Below are 16,261 nucleotides of genomic sequence, written 5' to 3'. Positions count from 1 at the left end.
ATGAAAGGTTGGGCGTGCACAGAGGTGGCTGAGGATTTTCAGAAATAACTTTCCTTAAGAACTGCATCAAGACTTTTGCTGGAAGGCAAAAGATCGGCTGACTGATTAACGTAGGGATGGCAACTGAGCAAGGGAAGCATCTTCCAAACTTCCAAATATTTCCTGGATGCAGAACTACAACTCCTCTGCTCTCCGCTTAGGAGTTTCCGTCACCTGCTTGGGAAGCAGAAGCAGTAACATGGGATTTAGAGGATCCAGTGCCAGTTAGAGGAAACCATCAATTTACGGGGTTTGAAGAGAGTTGGACCAGTGTTCCAAGGAACATGTACTAGTGCTGCATATATATGTCTGTAAATATCTCTACAGCTGGCTTGTATCAGACATAGAGTGGCCCTCAGCACTAGGGAAGCGGTTGTCCCTCTGTGCTCGGCTCTGGTGAGGCCGCACCTCGAGCACTGTGTTCAGCGAAGACCTCGAGGTGCTGGAGCGTGTGCGGAGAAGGGCTCTGAAGCTTGTGAAGGGTTTAGAGAACAAGTCTGGTGAGGAGCGGCTGAGGGAGCTGGGCTTGTTCAGCCTGGAGAAAAGGAGGCTCAGGGGAGACCTTCCTGTGCTCTACAGGAAGCTGAAAGGAGGCTCCAGAGAGGTGGGGATCGTTCTCTTCTCCCAAGCCCCAGGTGACAAGACAAGAACAAAACCCCTTAGGTTGTACCAGGGGAGGTTTCGGTTGGTTCTTACAAAAAATTTCTTCACCGAAAGAGTTGCTCTGGTGGGTTTACGTGGCAAGGTTTTGGTAGCAGGGGGCCATAGGGGTGGCTTCCGTGAGAAGAATCTAGAAGCTGCCCCACGTTAGAGAAGGGCTCCACTGCTGGCCAGAGCCAAGCCAAGAAACGATGTCGCTTGTTCCTCTGTGAGAGCATATTGAAGAAAGGAGAACAAAAATAACAAAAAAAAAGCTGCTTCCCAGGGAGAAAGAGAGGAGAAGCAGCCCTGCAGCCCCCCAGGGGAGTGCAGCAGGAGGGCAGGAGGTGCTCCAGGCAGGCAGCAGCAGTTCCCCTGCGGGCTGTGCCCCCGGTGGAGCAGGCTGTCCCCCTGCAGCCCATGGGTCCCCCACGGAGCAGATCTCCACGCTGCAGCCCCCCCGTGGGTGGAGGAGCCCCCGGTGGAGCAGGTGGATGTGGCCTGGAGGAGGCTGCGGCCCATGGAGAGCCCCCGCAGGGCAGGAGCAGGCCCCGGGCCGCAGCTGCAGCCCCCCCGTGGAGAGGAGCCCCCGCAGGAGCAGGGGGTCTGGGGGGAGCTGCCGCCCAGCCGTGGGGGACCCGTGCTGGAGCAGTTTGCTCCTGGGGGATGGATGGATGGATGGAGCCCGTGGGACGGAGCCGTGTGGGAGCAGTGCTTGAGGAGCTGCTGCCTGTGGGCAGCCCGTGTGGGATCAGCTGGAGAAGGACGGCATCCCATGGGAGGGACCCCACGGGGAGCAGGGGCAGGGAGGGAGCGAAAAGGAGCGGCGGGGACAAAGCATCAGGGACTGACCGCAGCCCTCAGTCCCCTGTTTCCCTGCGCTGCTCAGGAGGAGGAGGTGGAAGAGGGCAGATGGGGAGAAGACGCTTTGGGTTTCTTTCCTTTGTTTCTCACGTGTCTAGTTTGTTGGTAGTAGGCAATAACTCTTACTATCTCCCTATGCTGAGTCTGCTTTGCTCGTCACGACAATCATTGAGCGATCTCCCTGTCCTTATCTCAGCCCTTGAGCCCTTTGCATCGTATTTTCTCCCCCTTTCTTTTTCAGGAGGGGGAGTGAGAGAGCGGCCGTGGTGGAACTCGGCTGCCCACCCGATTCAGACCACCGCAGTTGCAAAGGACTGGAAAAGTTTTCCGAAGAAACAAGATGTTTAACAAGGAGATGCATAGTTTCCTTATTACGGCTTCCTGGATAATTGGGGTTCTTTCCTATTGCCAGCTCGGAGGAAGAGAATTGTTGATTTCCCCTTCTTTTTTCTTACATGGAAATCAAAGGTGAACTGCTCTCCAAGTACGGGCAACGTATCAGAATTAAGCTCTTTTTGTCTGTAATCCTTTCTCAAGGAACAGATTGATCACACACCTTCCACAGATGTAGGGGAGCAGAGAATAATTTGGGAACTACTCTAATTCAAGTCAGTTTGGGCATAGTGGTACTTCTCTAGCTGTTGCTGAGACAGACGCGTTAGCAACAGGGAGTGTTGTGCCGTCACTGGGAGGCGCCTGCGGTGATGACTTCAGAAACAGAAGGGAATTATGTCACCACAGCACTTTGGGAACAGCTGCCTCTGGGCACGTTTAGCTGGGAGGCACAGAGAAGGGTGCTGGGTGTGATGAAACCACGTGAGGATTTGTGCATGTCACCTTGAGGTGCACAGAGAGGGCCCATGCCCTTCTGTAAGTGTTTTGATGCTTGGCTGAAGAAACCAATGTGGTTTTGTTGTGAATGCTTCATTTTAGTATTCTGTAGTTTGTGTCAAGTCCTTACAGAAGCATCAAGTTTGGTACTTTGCTCAATGATGGAGCTGCACAGAGTGAGAACAGACCCAATGTACGGGTGAGGGCCTCTGCACGTTCTCTTCTTCCTACAGACGATCAACAAATAAGGGTAGACAGAGAAGAGTCTGCTGTGGTCCTCCCATAGACCGCAAGTACTAAAGCATAAACAAGAGGCTTAAGAGTCCCCCTGTCATGTTAAAATTCAGGACAGCAATGGACTTCATCACATGGGCTGGCCTGTCGTGTAGTGTCTCAGGCTGTGGTATATGAAGATGCACTCCATCTGCTTTCAGGGTAGCAATTGCAGTGGGCAAGCTGCCTGACCTTAACATTTTTCATTTCATTTTTCACCAGAGTTTTGCTGGTTTCCCATGATTCACTCTTGGTCTAGAAAAAAAAATAATAATAAAAAAAAGGGGGGGGGGGATTCGGATCAAAATAAAAGGATTTCCTTTCTATTAATTACATGTTCTTACTTGACAGATTTGATTATCGACTTAGAAAGCAAATATCTGGCCAGACTTCAAGACTTATGCTCGCAGCGTGGGACAGCTCTCGTAAGGGTGATTCAGGGTAGCTTCTGGAGAACAAGACGTCAGATCTCCAAACCAGCTTTCTTTGTGCTAATGTAGGAAGGGCGAGTAAGAGTAAAGGAAAGAGTCCAGGTACCGTAAGAAGCGTAAAGTGTGAAGGAAACTTCTTTCTGGCTGACACAGCTCCATATCTAGTTGTCAAGTATGAAGAGAGCAGTTCTAAGTTTCTTGGGGAGAGGAAAACAAAGAGACTGGGAGATTGTACAAAGACAAAAATGGGATTAGCTATTTCAGGAAATCATAGTAACTGGAAACAGAGATTGGAAGAGTGCTTTAAGCCAAGACAGAAACTTTTTCAAACTAAAACCTAGGAGTTGGATGAACCAAGAAGTGAATCCATTTTGATTATGCAGTTGTGTCCAGTGTTATCTTGGGAAACATGGTTTCCGCGTAAAATGTATGTGGGGCTTGAAGTTTTCCTAACGCCCTTCTCTGTGTATTCCCTACTGTTTGGTAAGCGCTGAGGTCACACTGCAGACAGTGTGACCTCTCCCCACCACTTCGCTGTCTGTTTGCACAACACGCCTAGCAACAGAATGGCTTGGACACAACTGCGCCTAGGAGCGAGTTCATTCAAGCTGGTGGACAAGGTAAAAGCTCTGGACAAGCGAAGGGCAGGGAGGGAGGGATGGACATACAAGATGATCGCTTTAATCTCATTTCTCTAAGAATCCTTCCTGAGAAAACAAAACAGCACAGAACAAATGAAACAAGCAGCTAGCTTGCTGGAGACATTGTCTGGGAGACAGTGAAAACACTTGCAGACAAAAACATACCGAAGGACTAACTCTTTGAGCTTAATTCTACTCAAACAGCATAACCTCAAAGTCCTGTTTCTGTTCATAACATGGCTGGTACAGTAACATGGCGCATTCGATGACTTTGCAGCATAGATGTCAGGAATGCAGCTTGGGATCACCTCCTTCTACTGAGAGTTCAGTTGGAAGGGATGAGCAAGTAATTTTTCCTGGGTTGGCGGAAATCTGTTTCAAGTCTGTTTTCTAACACTCTTACAGACACTTCTCTGTCCATCGGCCTGTCCTGCCGACTCTGGTGTGAGTGTGAAGCTGTGGCAAGAGGGGTTTCCCATTCCTATTTGACCTGGTGGACACCAGCTTTCCTAGGAAATTGCTGATGTTGCTGAGGAGGCGGCAGTATCAAAGGCCTTGTTGATGAAGGTACAACAAGCTGGGGAGGCTTTGGCATTTCTGCACAGTGCTGCTCCCTGACTGTCACTCCAGACTCAGATTCTGAAAGAAGCAAAGCAAGCTAGAGGAAAACTGGATGTCCAGGTAATTTTATTTCTTTTTATTTTTTCATTCTTCGCTTGTAAGAAAATCTAAGTCTTTAAAGCATTTGTTTGAAAACAGCTTTATGGAAATGCTTCTGGGTGTGCTCCTTCACCTTGTTTGGAACCTGCTTCACCTCGCTTCAGCTAGGGGACACCTATGCTCAAATTTATGCTTCCCATGATAAAGCGGCATTCTTTCGCTATTCTTTTCTGTGATGGTTGCAGGTGAGGTTGAAAAGAGTTGTCAGTACGATTCTTCGTTTCCTTTGCAGTATCCAAAACTCCGTGTTACAGCGGATCTTCTCCTCTGATCTGAAAAGCTTCACAGGCCAAAAGAGAATTGAGAGGAAGAAGGAAATAGAGAATGCTGACCAGTATTTCCAATTACCACCCGTAAGTTTTGCGAAAGAATCCGGTGCATTTCTGTAGTGGTAGAAAGTTAATAAAATCATGATCGTGCACTTGAAGGCAAGCAATGCTCTAAAAACAAAGAATGCAAGGCCCTGCTTAAGGACAGTCTTCAGGCTGCTTCTCGATCAACAGCTTATTTGGTTCTTCCACACCCTCATCTCCGCTTGCTCAGAAGTTGTGAAGGTCGGAAGCACACTCCGTGTTTTTCATCCCCTCTGTGTATCTTTTCCCTGACAGCAACTTCTGTCTTGGCTCTTCACATCCAGCCAGAGCAGTTTCTTTGCCTCCGCAACCTGCAGGCTGTCCTCTCATGTGTACCTGTGGTGGACTGAGGGTAATGCTTGTAACACACACAGATGCTGTATTCACTAGCACTTTGAGAAAAGAGAGCAAGAAGCTAACCTGCGCAGCAGTTTCTTAGGTTTCTGTATATCTATCTATCTATCTCTCTCTCTCTCTCTCTCTCTCTCTGCGCATATATTTCATTACTTATTTACTTATTTAAAGATCCTTTAAATATAGTAGATCCTTTAAGAAAGCTTACTTGTCCTTCTCCTTTACTTGTTTTTAACGTTTACTTTTCTAACCAAGCCTTAATGTTACAACATTGGATTGATGTAGTTCTCAGTTCTTAGAAGTTCTCAAAGCACATCAGTGATTTCTATATTTCTCAATCTTCCCATCTGCATTGAGACCTCTTATCTGAATTTAGGTATTAGGTGAAGAAGAACACCGCAACCAGCTGAAGCCGTATCAGCAGAGATGCTTCTATGCTAGGAAGTAATTCAGAGTGCTTCCATGGCGTACTTTAGACAGATTTCCTCTGGTCCTCTGGACTCAGCATCGCCAAGGGATATTTCAAAGCTCTCTGAAGGACCCGTCATTATCTCTGACACTGCAGTCTCCATTAGGAAGGGGTAAATATTCCTTGCCCTTGTGCAAAGGAACTACTCAGTTAGCTGTTTCTAACCCAAATCTCTTTGTTGTCTTCTATTGACAGACACCACCCGGCTAGCCAAGCTAACCCATTGAAAATGGAAGGAGTGGGACATCTTCCAAAGCCTGCTGCTGCTTCTAAGCAGAACTGCGCTGTAGGTGGGGACACAGCAAGAGGACACGTCCAGGCCACGCTGGAACTGCAAGGCACCTGTCTGAGCCACACAACAAAGTCAGCGATTCCCAGTTGGAGACTGTTCCTCGACCAGTGACACAGCAGCTGGAGCGCTTCTGGTTGCTGCTGATGGGTTCCCACGAATCAGCCAGGGATAGGAGCTATGAGAACGACTGAAGTGATCTGAAGATACCTGAAAGAAAGAAAAGAGGAGGGAAGAAGACAAGAGGGGAGGGAAGGGGAGGGAATAAAAGGAAGGGAGGGGAGGGAAGGGGAAGGAAGGGGAAGGAAGGGGAAGGGAGGGAAGGGGAGGGCAGGGCAGGGCAGGGGAAGATAGTGTAGGGGAGGTTAGGGGAGGGTAGGATAGGGTAGTGTAGCATAGCATAGCATAGCATAGCGTAGGGTAGCATAGCGTAGTGTAGCGCAGTGTAGCGTGGTAGAGGGGAGGGGAGCATAGGAGAGTATAGGGTAGTGTAGGGTAGTGTAGGGTAGTGTAGCGAAGGGTAGTGTAGGGGAGTGGAGGGGAGGATAGGGGAGGGGAGCATAGGGTAATGTAGGGTAGTGTAGGGTAGTGTAGCGAAGGGGAGTGTAGGGTAGGATAGGGGAGGGGAGTGTAGGGGTGTGTAGGGGAGGGCAGGGGAGGGGAGTGTAGCAGAGTGTAGGGACAGGGAGCATAGGGGAGGGGAGGGAAAGCAAAAGAGGGGAGGGGAGGGGAGGGGAGGGCAGGGCAGGGCAGGGCAGGGCAGGGGAGCATAGGGTAATGTAGGGTAGTGTAGGGTAGTGTAGCGAAGGGGAGTGTAGGGTAGGATAGGGGAGGGGAGTGTAGGGGTGTGTAGGGGAGGGCAGGGGAGGGGAGTGTAGCAGAGTGTAGGGACAGGGAGCATAGGGGAGGGGACGGAAAGCAAAAGAGGGGAGGTTAGGGGAGGGTAGGATAGGGTAGTGTAGCATAGCATAGCATAGCGTAGGGTAGCATAGCGTAGTGTAGCGTGGTAGAGGGGAGGGGAGCATAGGAGAGTATAGGGTAGTGTAGGGGAGGGGAGGAGAAGCAAAAGAGGGGAGGGGAGGGGAGGGGAAGCAAAAGAGGGGAGGGGAGGGGAGGGTAGGATAGGGTAGTGTAGCATAGCATAGCATAGCGTAGGGTAGCATAGCGTAGTGTAGCGTGGTAGAGGGGAGGGGAGCATAGGAGAGTATAGGGTAGGGTAGGGTAGGGGAGGGGAGGGTAGGGTAGGGTAGGGGAGGGGAGGGGAGGGGAGAAGAGGGGAGGGGAGGGGAGGGGAGGGGAGGGGAGGGGAGGGGAGGGGAGGGGAGGGGAGGGGAAGCAAAAGAGGGGAGGTTAGGGGAGGGTAGGATAGGGTAGTGTAGCATAGCATAGCATAGCGTAGGGTAGCATAGCGTAGTGTAGCGTGGTAGAGGGGAGGGGAGCATAGGAGAGTATAGGGTAGGGTAGGGGAGGGGAGGGGAGGGGAGGGGAGGGGAGGGGAGGGGAGGGGAGGGGAGGGGAAGCAAAAGAGGGGAGGGGAGGGGAGGGGAAGCAAAAGAGGGGAGGGGAGGGGAAGCAAAAGAGGGGAGGGGAGGGGAGGGGAAGCAAAAGAGGGGAGGGGAGGGGAAGCAAAAGAGGGGAGGGGAGGGGAGGGGAGGGGAGGAAAAGCAAAAGAGGGGAGGGGAAGGGAGGGGAGGGGAAGGGAAGGGAGGGGAGGGGAGGGGAGTGCTACCATAAATAAAATTGCCAAATACATGACATTTTGGATCTGGAGCCAAATCTTTGTGTTGCTGAAGGGATGCAAGACACAGACTCCTGATGGCTCTGGAACAGGAGGCGTTTATTGCCCTTTTTCACTCCTACATGTCCTCTCCTCGTAGCCCCACGTGCTGTCCACGCGCCCAAATCTATCATACAGTTGGTCAGAGACCCTCAGACACGCGCCTGGAGCCAGCCAGCAATTGCCCACTGCCCAAAGGTCCTCTTTAACACTTCAATTCTTGATCTCAGCCTGGCTCAAGTTTTTGTTTCTACCGCGTGTTTACTCGTTACCTCTAATTCAGGGACCTGCGAAACAGCGCGAAGCCACCTGCAAATTCCCTCCCCACACGTTGCCCTTCATTCCACAACCTGATTTATCGCTGCCATCCGCGCATTGCACAGTGCCATGAAAGGTTGGGCGTGCACAGAGGTGGCTGAGGATTTTCAGAAATAACTTTCCTTAAGAACTGCATCAAGACTTTTGCTGGAAGGCAAAAGATCGGCTGACTGATTAACGTAGGGATGGCAACTGAGCAAGGGAAGCATCTTCCAAACTTCCAAATATTTCCTGGATGCAGAACTACAACTCCTCTGCTCTCCGCTTAGGAGTTTCCGTCACCTGCTTGGGAAGCAGAAGCAGTAACATGGGATTTAGAGGATCCAGTGCCAGTTAGAGGAAACCATCAATTTACGGGGTTTGAAGAGAGTTGGACCAGTGTTCCAAGGAACATGTACTAGTGCTGCATATATATGTCTGTAAATATCTCTACAGCTGGCTTGTATCAGACATAGAGTGGCCCTCAGCACTAGGGAAGCGGTTGTCCCTCTGTGCTCGGCTCTGGTGAGGCCGCACCTCGAGCACTGTGTTCAGCGAAGACCTCGAGGTGCTGGAGCGTGTGCGGAGAAGGGCTCTGAAGCTTGTGAAGGGTTTAGAGAACAAGTCTGGTGAGGAGCGGCTGAGGGAGCTGGGCTTGTTCAGCCTGGAGAAAAGGAGGCTCAGGGGAGACCTTCCTGTGCTCTACAGGAAGCTGAAAGGAGGCTCCAGAGAGGTGGGGATCGTTCTCTTCTCCCAAGCCCCAGGTGACAAGACAAGAACAAAACCCCTTAGGTTGTACCAGGGGAGGTTTCGGTTGGTTCTTACAAAAAATTTCTTCACCGAAAGAGTTGCTCTGGTGGGTTTACGTGGCAAGGTTTTGGTAGCAGGGGGCCATAGGGGTGGCTTCCGTGAGAAGAATCTAGAAGCTGCCCCACGTTAGAGAAGGGCTCCACTGCTGGCCAGAGCCAAGCCAAGAAACGATGTCGCTTGTTCCTCTGTGAGAGCATATTGAAGAAAGGAGAACAAAAATAACAAAAAAAAAGCTGCTTCCCAGGGAGAAAGAGAGGAGAAGCAGCCCTGCAGCCCCCCAGGGGAGTGCAGCAGGAGGGCAGGAGGTGCTCCAGGCAGGCAGCAGCAGTTCCCCTGTGGGCTGTGCCCCCGGTGGAGCAGGCTGTCCCCCTGCAGCCCATGGGTCCCCCACGGAGCAGATCTCCACGCTGCAGCCCCCCCGTGGGTGGAGGAGCCCCCGGTGGAGCAGGTGGATGTGGCCTGGAGGAGGCTGCGGCCCATGGAGAGCCCCCGCAGGGCAGGAGCAGGCCCCGGGCCGCAGCTGCAGCCCCCCCGTGGAGAGGAGCCCCCGCAGGAGCAGGGGGTCTGGGGGGAGCTGCCGCCCAGCCGTGGGGGACCCGTGCTGGAGCAGTTTGCTCCTGGGGGATGGATGGATGGATGGAGCCCGTGGGACGGAGCCGTGTGGGAGCAGTGCTTGAGGAGCTGCTGCCTGTGGGCAGCCCGTGTGGGATCAGCTGGAGAAGGACGGCATCCCGTGGGAGGGACCCCACGGGGAGCAGGGGCAGGGAGGGAGCGAGCAGGAGCGGCGGGGACAAAGCATCAGGGACTGACCGCAGCCCTCAGTCCCCTGTTTCCCTGCGCTGCTCAGGAGGAGGAGGTGGAAGAGGGCAGATGGGGAGAAGACGCTTTGGGTTTCTTTCCTTTGTTTCTCACGTGTCTAGTTTGTTGGTAGTAGGCAATAACTCTTACTATCTCCCTATGCTGAGTCTGCTTTGCTCGTCACGACAATCATTGAGCGATCTCCCTGTCCTTATCTCAGCCCTTGAGCCCTTTGCATCGTATTTTCTCCCCCTTTCTTTTTCAGGAGGGGGAGTGAGAGAGCGGCCGTGGTGGAACTCGGCTGCCCACCCGATTCAGACCACCGCAGTTGCAAAGGACTGGAAAAGTTTTCCGAAGAAACAAGATGTTTAACAAGGAGATGCATAGTTTCCTTATTACGGCTTCCTGGATAATTGGGGTTCTTTCCTATTGCCAGCTCGGAGGAAGAGAATTGTTGATTTCCCCTTCTTTTTTCTTACATGGAAATCAAAGGTGAACTGCTCTCCAAGTACGGGCAACGTATCAGAATTAAGCTCTTTTTGTCTGTAATCCTTTCTCAAGGAACAGATTGATCACACACCTTCCACAGATGTAGGGGAGCAGAGAATAATTTGGGAACTACTCTAATTCAAGTCAGTTTGGGCATAGTGGTACTTCTCTAGCTGTTGCTGAGACAGACGCGTTAGCAACAGGGAGTGTTGTGCCGTCACTGGGAGGCGCCTGCGGTGATGACTTCAGAAACAGAAGGGAATTATGTCACCACAGCACTTTGGGAACAGCTGCCTCTGGGCACGTTTAGCTGGGAGGCACAGAGAAGGGTGCTGGGTGTGATGAAACCACGTGAGGATTTGTGCATGTCACCTTGAGGTGCACAGAGAGGGCCCATGCCCTTCTGTAAGTGTTTTGATGCTTGGCTGAAGAAACCAATGTGGTTTTGTTGTGAATGCTTCATTTTAGTATTCTGTAGTTTGTGTCAAGTCCTTACAGAAGCATCAAGTTTGGTACTTTGCTCAATGATGGAGCTGCACAGAGTGAGAACAGACCCAATGTACGGGTGAGGGCCTCTGCACGTTCTCTTCTTCCTACAGACGATCAACAAATAAGGGTAGACAGAGAAGAGTCTGCTGTGGTCCTCCCATAGACCGCAAGTACTAAAGCATAAACAAGAGGCTTAAGAGTCCCCCTGTCATGTTAAAATTCAGGACAGCAATGGACTTCATCACATGGGCTGGCCTGTCGTGTAGTGTCTCAGGCTGTGGTATATGAAGATGCACTCCATCTGCTTTCAGGGTAGCAATTGCAGTGGGCAAGCTGCCTGACCTTAACATTTTTCATTTCATTTTTCACCAGAGTTTTGCTGGTTTCCCATGATTCACTCTTGGTCTAGAAAAAAAAAATAATAAAAAAAAAAAGGGGGGGGGGGATTCGGATCAAAATAAAAGGATTTCCTTTCTATTAATTACATGTTCTTACTTGACAGATTTGATTATCGACTTAGAAAGCAAATATCTGGCCAGACTTCAAGACTTATGCTCGCAGCGTGGGACAGCTCTCGTAAGGGTGATTCAGGGTAGCTTCTGGAGAACAAGACGTCAGATCTCCAAACCAGCTTTCTTTGTGCTAATGTAGGAAGGGCGAGTAAGAGTAAAGGAAAGAGTCCAGGTACCGTAAGAAGCGGAAAGTGTGAAGGAAACTTCTTTCTGGCTGACACAGCTCCATATCTAGTTGTCAAGTATGAAGAGAGCAGTTCTAAGTTTCTTGGGGAGAGGAAAACAAAGAGACTGGGAGATTGTACAAAGACAAAAATGGGATTAGCTATTTCAGGAAATCATAGTAACTGGAAACAGAGATTGGAAGAGTGCTTTAAGCCAAGACAGAAACTTTTTCAAACTAAAACCTAGGAGTTGGATGAACCAAGAAGTGAATCCATTTTGATTATGCAGTTGTGTCCAGTGTTATCTTGGGAAACATGGTTTCCGCGTAAAATGTATGTGGGGCTTGAAGTTTTCCTAACGCCCTTCTCTGTGTATTCCCTACTGTTTGGTAAGCGCTGAGGTCACACTGCAGACAGTGTGACCTCTCCCCACCACTTCGCTGTCTGTTTGCACAACACGCCTAGCAACAGAATGGCTTGGACACAACTGCGCCTAGGAGCGAGTTCATTCAAGCTGGTGGACAAGGTAAAAGCTCTGGACAAGCGAAGGGCAGGGAGGGAGGGATGGACATACAAGATGATCGCTTTAATCTCATTTCTCTAAGAATCCTTCCTGAGAAAACAAAACAGCACAGAACAAATGAAACAAGCAGCTAGCTTGCTGGAGACATTGTCTGGGAGACAGTGAAAACACTTGCAGACAAAAACATACCGAAGGACTAACTCTTTGAGCTTAATTCTACTCAAACAGCATAACCTCAAAGTCCTGTTTCTGTTCATAACATGGCTGGTACAGTAACATGGCGCATTCGATGACTTTGCAGCATAGATGTCAGGAATGCAGCTTGGGATCACCTCCTTCTACTGAGAGTTCAGTTGGAAGGGATGAGCAAGTAATTTTTCCTGGGTTGGCGGAAATCTGTTTCAAGTCTGTTTTCTAACACTCTTACAGACACTTCTCTGTCCATCGGCCTGTCCTGCCGACTCTGGTGTGAGTGTGAAGCTGTGGCAAGAGGGGTTTCCCATTCCTATTTGACCTGGTGGACACCAGCTTTCCTAGGAAATTGCTGATGTTGCTGAGGAGGCGGCAGTATCAAAGGCCTTGTTGATGAAGGTACAACAAGCTGGGGAGGCTTTGGCATTTCTGCACAGTGCTGCTCCCTGACTGTCACTCCAGACTCAGATTCTGAAAGAAGCAAAGCAAGCTAGAGGAAAACTGGATGTCCAGGTAATTTTATTTCTTTTTATTTTTTCATTCTTCGCTTGTAAGAAAATCTAAGTCTTTAAAGCATTTGTTTGAAAACAGCTTTATGGAAATGCTTCTGGGTGTGCTCCTTCACCTTGTTTGGAACCTGCTTCACCTCGCTTCAGCTAGGGGACACCTATGCTCAAATTTATGCTTCCCATGATAAAGCGGCATTCTTTCGCTATTCTTTTCTGTGATGGTTGCAGGTGAGGTTGAAAAGAGTTGTCAGTACGATTCTTCGTTTCCTTTGCAGTATCCAAAACTCCGTGTTACAGCGGATCTTCTCCTCTGATCTGAAAAGCTTCACAGGCCAAAAGAGAATTGAGAGGAAGAAGGAAATAGAGAATGCTGACCAGTATTTCCAATTACCACCCGTAAGTTTTGCGAAAGAATCCGGTGCATTTCTGTAGTGGTAGAAAGTTAATAAAATCATGATCGTGCACTTGAAGGCAAGCAATGCTCTAAAAACAAAGAATGCAAGGCCCTGCTTAAGGACAGTCTTCAGGCTGCTTCTCGATCAACAGCTTATTTGGTTCTTCCACACCCTCATCTCCGCTTGCTCAGAAGTTGTGAAGGTCGGAAGCACACTCCGTGTTTTTCATCCCCTCTGTGTATCTTTTCCCTGACAGCAACTTCTGTCTTGGCTCTTCACATCCAGCCAGAGCAGTTTCTTTGCCTCCGCAACCTGCAGGCTGTCCTCTCATGTGTACCTGTGGTGGACTGAGGGTAATGCTTGTAACACACACAGATGCTGTATTCACTAGCACTTTGAGAAAAGAGAGCAAGAAGCTAACCTGCGCAGCAGTTTCTTAGGTTTCTGTATATCTATCTATCTATCTCTCTCTCTCTCTCTCTCTCTCTCTCTGCGCATATATTTCATTACTTATTTACTTATTTAAAGATCCTTTAAATATAGTAGATCCTTTAAGAAAGCTTACTTGTCCTTCTCCTTTACTTGTTTTTAACGTTTACTTTTCTAACCAAGCCTTAATGTTACAACATTGGATTGATGTAGTTCTCAGTTCTTAGAAGTTCTCAAAGCACATCAGTGATTTCTATATTTCTCAATCTTCCCATCTGCATTGAGACCTCTTATCTGAATTTAGGTATTAGGTGAAGAAGAACACCGCAACCAGCTGAAGCCGTATCAGCAGAGATGCTTCTATGCTAGGAAGTAATTCAGAGTGCTTCCATGGCGTACTTTAGACAGATTTCCTCTGGTCCTCTGGACTCAGCATCGCCAAGGGATATTTCAAAGCTCTCTGAAGGACCCGTCATTATCTCTGACACTGCAGTCTCCATTAGGAAGGGGTAAATATTCCTTGCCCTTGTGCAAAGGAACTACTCAGTTAGCTGTTTCTAACCCAAATCTCTTTGTTGTCTTCTATTGACAGACACCACCCGGCTAGCCAAGCTAACCCATTGAAAATGGAAGGAGTGGGACATCTTCCAAAGCCTGCTGCTGCTTCTAAGCAGAACTGCGCTGTAGGTGGGGACACAGCAAGAGGACACGTCCAGGCCACGCTGGAACTGCAAGGCACCTGTCTGAGCCACACAACAAAGTCAGCGATTCCCAGTTGGAGACTGTTCCTCGACCAGTGACACAGCAGCTGGAGCGCTTCTGGTTGCTGCTGATGGGTTCCCACGAATCAGCCAGGGATAGGAGCTATGAGAACGACTGAAGTGATCTGAAGATACCTGAAAGAAAGAAAAGAGGAGGGAAGAAGACAAGAGGGGAGGGAAGGGGAGGGAATAAAAGGAAGGGAGGGGAGGGAAGGGGAAGGAAGGGGAAGGAAGGGGAAGGGAGGGAAGGGGAGGGCAGGGCAGGGCAGGGGAAGATAGTGTAGGGGAGGTTAGGGGAGGGTAGGATAGGGTAGTGTAGCATAGCATAGCATAGCATAGCGTAGGGTAGCATAGCGTAGTGTAGCGCAGTGTAGCGTGGTAGAGGGGAGGGGAGCATAGGAGAGTATAGGGTAGTGTAGGGTAGTGTAGGGTAGTGTAGCGAAGGGTAGTGTAGGGGAGTGGAGGGGAGGATAGGGGAGGGGAGCATAGGGTAATGTAGGGTAGTGTAGGGTAGTGTAGCGAAGGGGAGTGTAGGGTAGGATAGGGGAGGGGAGTGTAGGGGTGTGTAGGGGAGGGCAGGGGAGGGGAGTGTAGCAGAGTGTAGGGACAGGGAGCATAGGGGAGGGGAGGGAAAGCAAAAGAGGGGAGGGGAGGGGAGGGGAGGGCAGGGCAGGGCAGGGCAGGGCAGGGGAGCATAGGGTAATGTAGGGTAGTGTAGGGTAGTGTAGCGAAGGGGAGTGTAGGGTAGGATAGGGGAGGGGAGTGTAGGGGTGTGTAGGGGAGGGCAGGGGAGGGGAGTGTAGCAGAGTGTAGGGACAGGGAGCATAGGGGAGGGGACGGAAAGCAAAAGAGGGGAGGTTAGGGGAGGGTAGGATAGGGTAGTGTAGCATAGCATAGCATAGCGTAGGGTAGCATAGCGTAGTGTAGCGTGGTAGAGGGGAGGGGAGCATAGGAGAGTATAGGGTAGTGTAGGGGAGGGGAGGAGAAGCAAAAGAGGGGAGGGGAGGGGAGGGGAAGCAAAAGAGGGGAGGGGAGGGGAGGGTAGGATAGGGTAGTGTAGCATAGCATAGCATAGCGTAGGGTAGCATAGCGTAGTGTAGCGTGGTAGAGGGGAGGGGAGCATAGGAGAGTATAGGGTAGTGTAGGGGAGGGGAGGAGAAGCAAAAGAGGGGAGGGGAGGGGAAGCAAAAGAGGGGAGGGGAGGGGAGGGTAGGATAGGGTAGTGTAGCATAGCATAGCATAGCGTAGGGTAGCATAGCGTAGTGTAGCGTGGTAGAGGGGAGGGGAGCATAGGAGAGTATAGGGTAGGGTAGGGTAGGGTAGGGGAGGGGAGGGGAGGGGAGGGGAGGGGAGGGGAGGGGAGGGGAAGCAAAAGAGGGGAGGGGAGGGGAGGGGAAGCAAAAGAGGGGAGGGGAGGGGAGGGGAAGCAAAAGAGGGGAGGGGAGGGGAAGCAAAAGAGGGGAGGGGAGGGGAGGGGAAGCAAAAGAGGGGAGGGGAGGGGAAGCAAAAGAGGGGAGGGGAGGGGAGGGGAGGGGAGGAAAAGCAAAAGAGGGGAGGGGAAGGGAGGGGAGGGGAAGGGAAGGGAGGGGAGGGGAGGGGAGTGCTACCATAAATAAAATTGCCAAATACATGACATTTTGGATCTGGAGCCAAATCTTTGTGTTGCTGAAGGGATGCAAGACACAGACTCCTGATGGCTCTGGAACAGGAGGCGTTTATTGCCCTTTTTCACTCCTACATGTCCTCTCTCCGTAGCCCCACGTGCTGTCCACGCGCCCAAATCTATCATACAGTTGGTCAGAGACCCTCAGACACGCGCCTGGAGCCAGCCAGCAATTGCCCACTGCCCAAAGGTCCTCTTTAACACTTCAATTCTTGATCTCAGCCTGGCTCAAGTTTTTGTTTCTACCGCGTGTTTACTCGTTACCTCTAATTCAGGGACCTGCAAAACAGCGCGAAGCCACCTGCAAATTCCCTCCCCACACGTTGCCCTTCATTCCACAACCTGATTTATCGCTGCCATCCGCGCATTGCACAGTGCCATGAAAGGTTGGGCGTGCACAGAGGTGGCTGAGGATTTTCAGAAATAACTTTCCTTAAGAACTGCATCAAGACTTTTGCTGGAAGGCAAAAGATCGGCTGACTGATTAACGTAGGGATGGCAACTGAGCAAGGGAAGCATCTTCCAAACTTCCAAATATTTCCTGGATGCA

General features: G+C 50.6%; 2 long non-coding RNA genes across 6 annotated transcripts; both read left to right on the top strand.

The window, feature by feature from the left end:
- The first annotated feature begins 1,511 nt into the window (after nt 1-1,511).
- LOC113842571 (uncharacterized) lies at nt 1,512-6,594 on the top strand. Of its 3 annotated transcripts, none has more exons than XR_011807679.1 (6): nt 1,512-2,010; nt 2,998-3,697; nt 4,124-4,399; nt 4,671-4,791; nt 5,522-5,726; nt 5,810-6,594. It is a non-coding gene; the product is annotated as an uncharacterized lncRNA (long non-coding RNA). The 3 variants fall into 3 exon arrangements; XR_011807678.1 differs by having other exon boundaries at nt 1,512-2,412; XR_011807680.1 differs by having other exon boundaries at nt 1,512-2,412; nt 4,671-5,143.
- A 1,007-nt stretch (nt 6,595-7,601) lies between these two features.
- LOC119715992 (uncharacterized) lies at nt 7,602-14,664 on the top strand. Of its 3 annotated transcripts, none has more exons than XR_011807677.1 (6): nt 7,602-10,479; nt 11,066-11,765; nt 12,192-12,467; nt 12,739-13,211; nt 13,592-13,796; nt 13,880-14,664. It is a non-coding gene; the product is annotated as an uncharacterized lncRNA (long non-coding RNA). The 3 variants fall into 3 exon arrangements; XR_011807676.1 differs by having other exon boundaries at nt 9,164-10,077; nt 12,739-12,859; nt 13,880-14,663; XR_011807675.1 differs by having other exon boundaries at nt 9,164-10,479; nt 12,739-12,859; nt 13,880-14,663.
- Nucleotides 14,665-16,261: the final 1,597 nt, after the last annotated feature.

The sequence above is a fragment of the Anas platyrhynchos genome, chromosome 2 (assembly GCF_047663525.1).
Source record: "Anas platyrhynchos isolate ZD024472 breed Pekin duck chromosome 2, IASCAAS_PekinDuck_T2T, whole genome shotgun sequence".
In the NCBI taxonomy this organism is placed as follows: domain Eukaryota; kingdom Metazoa; phylum Chordata; class Aves; order Anseriformes; family Anatidae; genus Anas; species Anas platyrhynchos.
Note: the sequence above shows the minus strand (reverse complement) of the source record. Positions and strands in the feature narration are given on the sequence as shown.